The sequence below is a fragment of the Drosophila albomicans genome, chromosome 3 (assembly GCF_009650485.2).
Source record: "Drosophila albomicans strain 15112-1751.03 chromosome 3, ASM965048v2, whole genome shotgun sequence".
Lineage (NCBI taxonomy): Eukaryota > Metazoa > Arthropoda > Insecta > Diptera > Drosophilidae > Drosophila > Drosophila albomicans.
This window is the reverse complement of record NC_047629.2, coordinates 32,081,198-32,091,694: the sequence shown is the minus strand read 5'-3', so window position 1 is coordinate 32,091,694 and position 10,497 is coordinate 32,081,198. Positions and strand designations below refer to the sequence as shown.

Genomic DNA, 10,497 nt, shown 5'->3' with positions numbered 1-10,497 from the left:
ATGAATTTGCCAGGCATCTGACTGCTGATTGCTGACAGACACTGTATAGAACGCTTGAATGAATATCCAGCATATTCAAGTACGATGCCATGCAGAGAGAGCGGGGAGAAGTTATATTGAAATGCCGTCGAGTTAGTAAAACATTTGCTATCTGCTTAAGCAAATTCATGTGTAAACTTTTGCCGGCATTCAGCACAAATCCGTAATTATAAGTAAACATTTGAGCGCATTTCATACTCAGTAGTAGCTGCTAGAAAGTTTTTCTCTCTATTTTTCGAGATTATTATTTAATAACTTATCAGAGTAGAGGATGCATTCGCTTCATGTGAATGAAATTGCTGCAGTGATTTTTTTTTCAATTTGAATTTTAATTATTTCAAAATATATAAAAGCAAGAAAATATGTCTTAGATAAATATTCAAAAATTTAAAAAACTTTTTCGATAAGTGTGTACAATTTTATATTTACAATTTATAATTTTTGTATTTAAGTGCAGTTTTGCATATTTAATTTCAGGTATTTTTATTTTGAGTATCCATTTGATGTGTTGAAAACATTGAGTTGTATCATACTTATGTACATTTTACATATAAATAATTTTCAGTGCAAAGACTTTAATAATTAATATAAATACTAAAGATATTATTGTTTGTATTTATTTCATTATTTTTCGTTTTACATATTAGTTGAACATTGACAATCATCTATTGTGAAAAGAGCTAATCCAAATAAAGTATCCTAGTGCAGGCTCATAAAAAGTGAGTAAATATTAAGTATACGAAGGTGATGCCCAAATTAAACAGTGTTCTTATTAAATAATGCGCTCGTCGGGCTATTAAAAAGGTAAATAAATATAGTGCAAAAATATTAAAATTCTTAAAGAGAATACATACATAAATGCAGGCGACTTCATAGTCTGTGTAATAAGTTTTAGTTTACATCATGGACCAAAATATTAAAAACACAAATATAATTAACAATATCATAACTACTGTTCAGTAGATGCAATAATACATATAACCTATGTTTCGGATTCGTTCTCCATAATGACCAACTGAAACAAATAGAATTGATTCGAAGAACTAAAATAAAACGAAAACAAAACTTACTGAAAATTAATCATCACACTTGATGTCATAAGATGTACACTGTCCGAAATCAGATTCAAGACTAAAATGTAGGCCAAGACAGATTAGGCCAAGTACGGCGAGCACTAAAAGCCAATATAAAGTACGCCAAAGAGTTCGACGCCAGGCTTGAAGTGATGGACGCCTGTCCATTCTCGACTTCGATGTGCGAACCGAAATTCTATCGTGTGGCATTTTGAAATTTAAAATTCGTTAGCAGTAAATTGAGTTGTATATTTTATTTTTACGAACAAAACTTCAGAGCCTGCTTTGACTTACGCAATTGGGCAAACACTTTTTTGCGGGGGATTTTATTGAAATTTGCTGCCATTAGTGTTGAAATGTTACTTGGAGCGTAACCAGGTCCGCATTTCGACAACAACTTTATCTGTATGCCACAAACTTTGGCTAATTATTTAAGTTAATTGGCCTTTGTTGCCCGCAAAAAGTCAACAACAAAAGCCGAGTGAAATGATAAAGGCCACACACACACACACACACACAGAGGGGCGGGACACAAAAATAGGTTAAATATTTGGACAAAAGGCCACAAATGTCTCGCAAATTTGTTAAAATTACTTACAAACAAAGTTACACAATTTCGACATCTTTCTCTCATGCCAGACAGCGCCGACAACAAAAAGGGGCGAGGCAAAAGGTCGGAGGAAGTTAATGTACACATAAATTTAGTTTTGTGCCTACGACTTTTGTTTTGGCTCAATCTCAATCTCTGAATGTGTGCATAAAGAGAGTGGAATGTGAATGCGAGTGTAAGTATGAGTGTGAATTGTGAATGTGAATGCCTGCGGTTGCTGGTCCGAGTGTGAATGCTGAGTGAGTGAGTGTGAGTGTGTGTACTCAAAGCTCATTTCTGGCCTTTATTTGCCAATGTAATTGGTTGCACTCTCTCTCGCATATTTTATGAAATTGTTGAGATGCTTCTCATTGGTGGCAAATGTTTGCACTTCAACTTGTGGCCAATTAGACGTGTTTGAGGTTTTCACTGTCTCGACTCGGCAGCAATGACATTAGCTTCAATTCACTACAGAAGAGATGTTAAACATGAATGGAAATTTATTTTAATTACACTAAAATTCCAAGAAATTTGAAATCTTTTATTTGTAATTAACAATATAACAAACATTTATGATTATATTTAATTTAAATAATAAATTAACTAAGAAAATTAAATTGATATACACAACGAAAATTGATTTCATATTAAATTATTTAAAGACGTTTTCAAATATAAAGCGCTTAAATATTATTTGGCTGACAATCGGTATATTTTTGGCTCTATGGTATATTTCGAATACGGTACTTCATTGATATACCAAATATAACGTATATATTATTATATTATTAGTATGTTGCGGTTTTTTTTACTTTTATTTAAATGGATAACTTACTTGTTTGACTTTATTTTAAACATTTCATTTGTAAATATTAATTTACTTCTTCTTTAGCTGTTTAATATTTAAATAATAATATAGGAATATCGGAATGTTGACAATAACTAATATAATTATTTCTAAATTTTGATATATCAAAGTTATTATTTCATCCCCATTTACCCAACGCAATGATTTATTAACAAGATGATATTAAATGTTGCACATATTATTAATTATTAAAATCTGCCCTTTGAATCCACAGAGAAATACAAAGCACTTTGCCACTTAAAGCAGTTTCCTTTAATATCTACCTACGACATTCTTTGAAGCTAAAGTTGCTTAAAGCTAAACTAAACGGATTTTAGGTTGAAATAAAACTGCTTTAAGTACTGTCGCTCTCTGATAATGTTGTTGAGCCGAGATGACTTTGCGCATGACTTGCTGTGCAGTGTGCTTTATTAATCATAAATAATTGCATAAATGAACAATGCAAATGCCACTTAATCATGCCATTTGCTGAAGCACAACCGAGTATCATGTTAAATACATACACAACTCATTACCGAATGTGTTTGTTATATTATATATGAGGCAACAGCAACAGTAGTATCAGCAGCAGCTTGTGCTACTTGTGGTGTCGTCTCCCGTCTGCTGTCTCCTGTTTGCTTTCCTTGTCTTCCGGGTCTTCCCTTTTTGCAGCAGTATCTGTTTGATGTTAATGAAAGTTTCCGTCGTGCAAATAAAGCCAAAAGCATGGAAATCAGTAAAACAAATTGCAATCTGCTTTTTATCGCAATGTCGCAGGACCTCAGTGCTGTTCAGTTGCTCTCTTTCTCCTTCATTCTCTGTCATCGATTGCCTGTTGTCTGTGTGCGTGGGAGTCACGCTGTATATATATATATATATACTGTAGTGTATATATAGTATGTGCTGTCCATGGTATTGACTTGCTCATTATAGTCCCGCTGGCAATGCTGTTTTGCCAGCTGCTTGCCGCTTGCTGGTTGTTGACTCTCGCCATCTTTTGGGCTGTGAAGAAGCGTCGCCTCGCCTCGATTTGGTTTGGTTTTCATTTCGATACATTTTCAATTTACGAAATGCCACAAAGCATGGTGTGGCATGGAGCATTCAATACGTATCGTGGCATTGCAATCAGTGCTCATTTTACCATAAATTGATAATTTTCTAACGGATATTCAATTTCCCCCGAACAGCAGCCTTTTGCTACTTTTGCCATTGACCCACACACAGACGACGCATAGTAAAGTGAAACCACAACAAAAGCTGGTCAAAAGAAAATAGAGAGAAAAAATTGACCAAGTTAAATATAACATTAATACAAAATTCCAAGTCGTTATAAAATGGCAAAACTTTCAGCAGAGCCAAGACATATAATACTGGGACGCTAACGTCCAGACAGTCAGCGAACTCTTCGTGCAAACCAACCAACTATCTAACTATCCCTTCCAACTGTTTATTTTCTGTTGAGTTTTTGCTTGATGCCTTATTACGATGCTGGCAGCCAGCTTGCAAGCTTGCAGCAACAATCCCAACTCTCTGGGCCGCCTCATCAGAGTCAGACTCTGACTCAGTCTCAGTCTCAGAGTCAGCAAAAGCAACAGAAACTGAAAACTGAAGCAGAGGCAGAGTTTTTGCCTTTAGCCTGACGCAAGTTGTCAACCAACTTTGCAACAATAATCGCCTTCCACAGTTTGTAGTCGCAGTTGCAATGAGAAAAGTGAAATAGCAGCTCACTCGCAGTAGATAAAAACCAGAAAACAATAAGGCTTTCACACAGCACAGCACAGCACAGCACCAGGGATAAGGCAAAAGGACAAAGGGCCGCCCTTTTGCATTTGAATGCAATGTGACTTTTAGCAGCGTTTACACAGGGCTCAAGCTCTGGCCGAAAAAAGGAAGCACAACTGCGCCAGGCTGAGTTTGAAAGCCTTCTCTCTCTCTTTGCTCTTCCCCACCCATAAAAGAAAAGGAAAATTGTGCATTTTTCGGTTGTGGCGCCACAGAAGGTCTCTTCAGATTGCGAGTCGTGATTACTTTAGCTTTTTTGTGCATAAGCTGGCTTATTTGTGGGGTTTTTGTGCGATCAAAGAACATAAAGAGCCCTACGCTGTGACCCACTAATACAAATAAGCACACGTTTGATTTTAAAGTATAGACTTATAGCTAAGAAGTTTTGCTTGCCTTTTGTTGCAAGTAACTTAAACCAAGGACGCCGATTCGAGGACTTTGTATTGTATGCACATAATCGTCAGATTAATCGAAGGAAATATGTAAGTTGTGTACTCAGCGTTTAGTCAAACAGCATATTAAAACAAGGCTAAAGGGCGAACGCATATTAAATCAATATGGATGACAGCTGAACACTTTACCATTATGTAACCAGTTTATCTAAATTGTAAGTTTCAATTAAATAATATTCTATTTTGATATTAACGCAATCTTTTTTTGGCTTTGATATGAGAGTGAGAAAGAATAATCGCCAGATTAATTGAAGGAAATATGTAAGATGTGTACTCACCGCTTAATCAAAGAGAATACTAAAATGGTGCTAATGGTGAACGCATATTAAAATCAACATGGATGACAGCTGAACATTTATTATTATACGACGAGCTTATATAAATTATAAGTTTAGATTAATCAATATTATATTTTTATATTACTGCAGTCTCCATTTGTTTTTGGTAATATTTATTGTTGGTATATTTTTAGTATTTTTGTGGTATGATATATGTTTAATGTACTGATATGTTAGTATAGCAAATATAGTATTTTTGCGGTATATTAATTTGGTATATTTTCAGAATAATACCATACTGTTTTGCAATTATTTGAAATGGGTATCTCACAGTCGAGCATACTAGTCTGTAGTTTCCTTAATTGTATAATTTAATTAAAATATGGAGGACAGCTGAACGTTTTAACAATGTCAGCAGTAAACAACAGTAATGATGATAAATTTATCTAAACTATAATTTTTAATTGAACTGTATTGTATTTTGATGTTACTGCAATCTCGATTTGTTTATTGTTGCGATATGTGAGCTAGATTGCGCAAATTGTTATTTAAATTCAATTCGCACCCTACAACATATTTGAACAATTAGATATCATTATTATTTAACCTAAAATATTCGATTTAAAATTCATTTGCATCAATTATTACACTGCCGTGCTTAAAATGTAAATACATTTTGGTTTAATACTTAAAGGGGACCATTAGTTTGTTGTTTTTTGCGTGAATTATTAAAATAGTTCGCACACTTTGCTGGCAATAACATTTATAATTGGCCTAATTACTGTGACATGGCCAAAAACTTTATGCTTATGCTGTCAGAAAAAGGCAGCTTAGGAGGACAAGGGGCGATGCGACAGGATATCTATTTAAGGACTTATAAGCATATCTCCCAGACTGTGTGAGTGCAAGAGTGCGAGACTAGTGTGCGTAGCATATGTAAATTTTTCGCTAATTAAAATTAGCATATTCCCTTTAGTTAGGAGCTCGCACACAGCTGGTGGCCAGGCGGGAATGTGGGCTTGGTCTGGCCGCAACCACATTAGCTGTCAGTGGGACTTAGGACAAAACTACCCGCAAAAAAAATCAACGAGTAAGTAATATGAAGCGAAATAAGTTTAACTATTAGATACTCTGCAATATATTAAGATATACATATATATTTAGATGGAAAGATAGTTTCCTTAAAATAAATGTACAACTTTGTTTATTTTGTTCCTTTAATATATTTATTTATTTTCTATGATAGTTTCAACAATTTATTATGAATCATAAGAAATTTTAAGACTTATTTTCTTCAGAAAACATCGAGCATAACGACAAAATTTAAACAAAAAATCGATAATTATATCACTATCAACTAAATCACAAGACTCTACTTATTAAGACTGAATAGTTTTCGTAAAAAACTTTTTGCTTTTATTAAGTAAATTTAAAATGATTGGGTCATATTCTTTCTTCAACTGTTTTTAATACCATACTTCATTAAAAACTCTGCATATTTAATTGTTCTTCTCAATTTAATAATATTATTATTATATACATATTTGTTCGACTGTTTCTTGTCTTCATTATATATTATTATACCCCTCGCTATGCACCTGCATCGTTTTGCAGGGTATCTTAAGGAAGAACTTCGCGTTGCCAGCTGATTAAAAGGGAAAGCTAACAAGCGTTTGCTCTTTGCCTGCGGCTCAGTGTCATTTGCTCTGCCACACACACATACACACACATTAGAATCGTAAAAGTTTATTGTTTTTTTGTTTCATTTTTTGTTTTGCAAGCATGTGTGTGCGTTTTATTTGTTACTGGTGTTGTGTTGGTGCGTGTATGTGTGTGCGCCTTTGAGCCAGCGTAAGCTGAGAGGCATTATGCTTTTTAATTAAATTGTTGGCTGCTTTTTATTGCTGAACGCCCAAGCACACACACACACGCACATTCACACATGCTTGCCTTGTGAGTCTGAGTTAAATGCATGAAATTACTTGAGACCTTTTTCAATTTGCTTGCATTTAAACTTGTACTTTAAGGCGAATCAATAGCAAAGCTCGCTCTGTCTGTATAATTATGATAATTATAGTAGCATATTAATTGCGCATACGCCTTGTTGGTCTCGCTGCATAAAAATTGCTGAAAGCGCATAAATAATTGGGCGGAAATTGTGCATCCGCTTAACACAACAAAACCTACATGAATGCATATATGTATATAGTATATATGTATATTTATGGTGTATGCATGGCACACGCTCAGATATGTTTCAGCTGTTTTTGACTCAGTTCACTTGAATTGCTGGAGCTGAATAGCTCGTGGTTTTTTTGGTTTGAGCGCGCTTTTTTGGTTAAACCATTTTGGGTATAAATAAATGTTGTTGCTCATGCCACGAATCTGCGCAAAAAATATGCGTAATTTTTCAGTTGTAAATTGCGTATTTGCGAATACTTCAAATGATCTGCTGTAGAGCTTAAAGTCAAAAGTTGTCAGATCAACATTTTTGTTTTTTACACTTATGTGCAGCTTTATTTCTTCTAGTTGAACTGTTTATTCTTTTCGGAAGTCGTTTTACCTCAACTCTCGGCTCTATTTCTAGAATCATCTCTATGACTTTCACTTTCAAGCAAAGCCATTCAGCAGATTCAGTTTTTGCCTTCACGTGGGCTTATTGTTAATTGCCGGAAGTGCGAGCCAACGGGAATGAAAGAGGAGAAATAGGAGGAGAAGAACGAGGAGGAGGAGACTCTGTTGCCCGCTTACGACCACACAACCATGAATAGATTTGCATTTTAAATGCGTGCAGCAGCTTTTCGCTTTTATTTGTGCCCCTTTTTATTTAAGCGGTGGCCTTTGTAAATACTTTTATATATATTTCGAATAAAAAAAAAATAGGAGAAAAAAAATGAAAAAGGAAACAAACCGAAGGTAAGTTGGGGTTCGTAATTTCCTTTTTATTTTCCATTTTCGGTTGTATTTTTTATTCAGTTCACACTAAATTTGAGTTGCTTGTGAAAGATGTTCTTAGGTTAAATGGTGCAGAAAACGCTCTGTTGACTGTTGACTGACCTAAGTAAAGCTAAAAATATATTTAAATGTCGCTTTCGTCATGTATCTGTCTCTCTCTCTCTCTCTTTGATTGTGTGGGTGTGTGAGATGTCTCAAGAGTCCGTAACCGAAATGCCAAATTCTATTTACTTCTTTTCTATGCTTATTCTACGAAATGAAAAATAAAAACTAAATAATAAAACACACAAATATCTATGCAGTTCGGCTTAATGTCCTGTGGCACTTTCATTTTGCTTGAGTGCCTTGCATTAGCTTTTGCTTTAACTCTTATTTTTATTTTCCTTTTGCGAAAAGTGTCAACAAAAATAAATGCATAAATAAGGATCAGTGCGTCAATCCACAATGGCATTATGGAGGGGGGGGCCCGAAGTGGGAAGCAGTGTCAACAGAACTCGCCACCCAAGTCACAAGTCAATGTTGCAACAGATTCAATATTATAGAGCCAAGCCAGCTGCAACGGCAACTGCAACTGCAGTAAAAAATGTGCACTCTTCCATTATTAAGGCGTGTGCTCTCATGCCTGATAAATTGCAGCTGAGCTTTTGCTTTCTCTGTCCCGTTCTCGTTTGGTGTGAAAATGTCTTATGCTTGGATTGCCATTGATATCAGACAGACTGCCAGACATATCGAGCCAGTCAGCTGGCATTTTTAAATGAAGATTCACAGCTCTCGAATAACTCTTTGCTCTTTGCCAGATTTCACTGATTGCTTTTCGTGTTGGCAAAAAAAGTGTAGCACACTTATTGGGGCAGCTAATCGTATGATGTTTGTATTATGACATTTAAGCCGGAATTACTTGACTAGCATTGATTGCCCCGACTGACAAGCAATCTGTAAGCTTGGCTAAAACAATACTCCCAATAACAACAAAAACAGCCACCGAAACAAAAGCAGCAGCAAAGCTGAAACAATGAAAACAAGCCACATCAGCTGGGACATTGTTCTCTTGGCTTTTCGAAGATTTCTCATTCGTATTTTTTTCGACTTCGCCTGAGATGAATCTCTGCATATGTGTGTGTGTGTGAAAATGCAGCCATAAATCTGCGCATTCAGCAAAACTCCGCTTGCTCTAGTTGTTGTTGATGTTTTTGCTTGTTGCTGTTTTCTTTCTTATTGTTGTCATTGACAACATTCTGAGAGCTACGAACGCAGTGCGTCGTTATGTTGGTCATATGCAAAGATTTACTTTTCTTTATAATCTTCTGGGTATGCTGACTTCAACGTAAAAAATGCACTGGACAAAGTAATAAGTTACATTTAAAAGTAGGATTAAGATTGTCAGTTGGCTTCATATTTCATTTCAGTTTGTTTGTCACTAAATGACAAGTTATTAAGTACCCTAAAAACTAGCACAGTAAAGTAATAATGCTTGCAAAAGGCATCAATTTAATAAAATATTTCATTATGTAAGAAATAAATATATTAGGAAAGCCAAAAAGATATTCAAGAAATCATATAACAAGAATTTGTAGCTGAAATAAAACTTCTATTTTATTTCATGATCATTTATTTACATAGTTATTCAAACTATTGATGAAGGGTATTTGGTCGTCACTTATCCTTACCTAGATAATATTTCTGCCACTGCTCGCTTATTGACAGATTTCGCCAGTCACTCGATGCAGCATGCTGCAGCTATTGTTGTCCCTGTTCTCAATCGTTGATGTTGCTGTTGTTATTGATGGGTGAAGAGAGAAAAACCTTCGTGAGGAAAATTCACATCAATTCATTTATTGTAAAATACGCCGGCTATAGCCAGTTTTCCATTTTCTCGAGTCACTTAATACATAACGTACATAAAATTAATGTATACATAATGCGTACTATACATGTATATATCTCTAGTTGTATATATATATTATACATATATATAGCATTTATTGACTTATGTTAGCTGCAATATTAGCCAACAATTTGTTTGTGTGTGTGTTGTGTGTAATATTATATTTAGTATTTATTTGTATTTTTTGGTATATGCAAAACTGCAGAAAATAGTTCATTTTTGCTTGTTGCTTGTCTCAAGTTTCATAAATTAATTTTATATAATCTATTTTTGCTCTGTGTTTATGTGTGTGTGTACTTGTGGGGGTGTCTTTGGCATACATGTGTGTTGGTTGTTGCATAAGAACAAAATATGATACTCGTAGTTAAGCTGTGAATCGAAATCGAAAATGCTGTCAACATTTACTATATTACAACAATTACAGATACCAACATTAGGACTAAATGCTTAATGACATTCTCGTTCTCATTCCCATTTTCATTCTGATTCTTCATTCAAGCCTACACAATACGATATGGACGCTTACAAAATTCAACACTGTGCTTAAGCGCACATCATTTCTCATCTATATGTATGTAGTACTTTCTGTGTATGTGT

General features: G+C 34.8%; 1 long non-coding RNA gene across 1 annotated transcript; it reads right to left on the bottom strand.

Annotated features, from left to right (window-relative positions):
* Positions 1-640: 640 nt before the first annotated feature.
* Positions 641-1,048, bottom strand: LOC127565501 (uncharacterized). Its single transcript, XR_007954802.1, has 2 exons — positions 894-1,048; positions 641-832 (listed from the first exon to the last, which is right to left on the bottom strand). It is a non-coding gene; the product is annotated as an uncharacterized LOC127565501 (long non-coding RNA).
* Between the last annotated feature and the right edge of the window lie 9,449 nt (positions 1,049-10,497).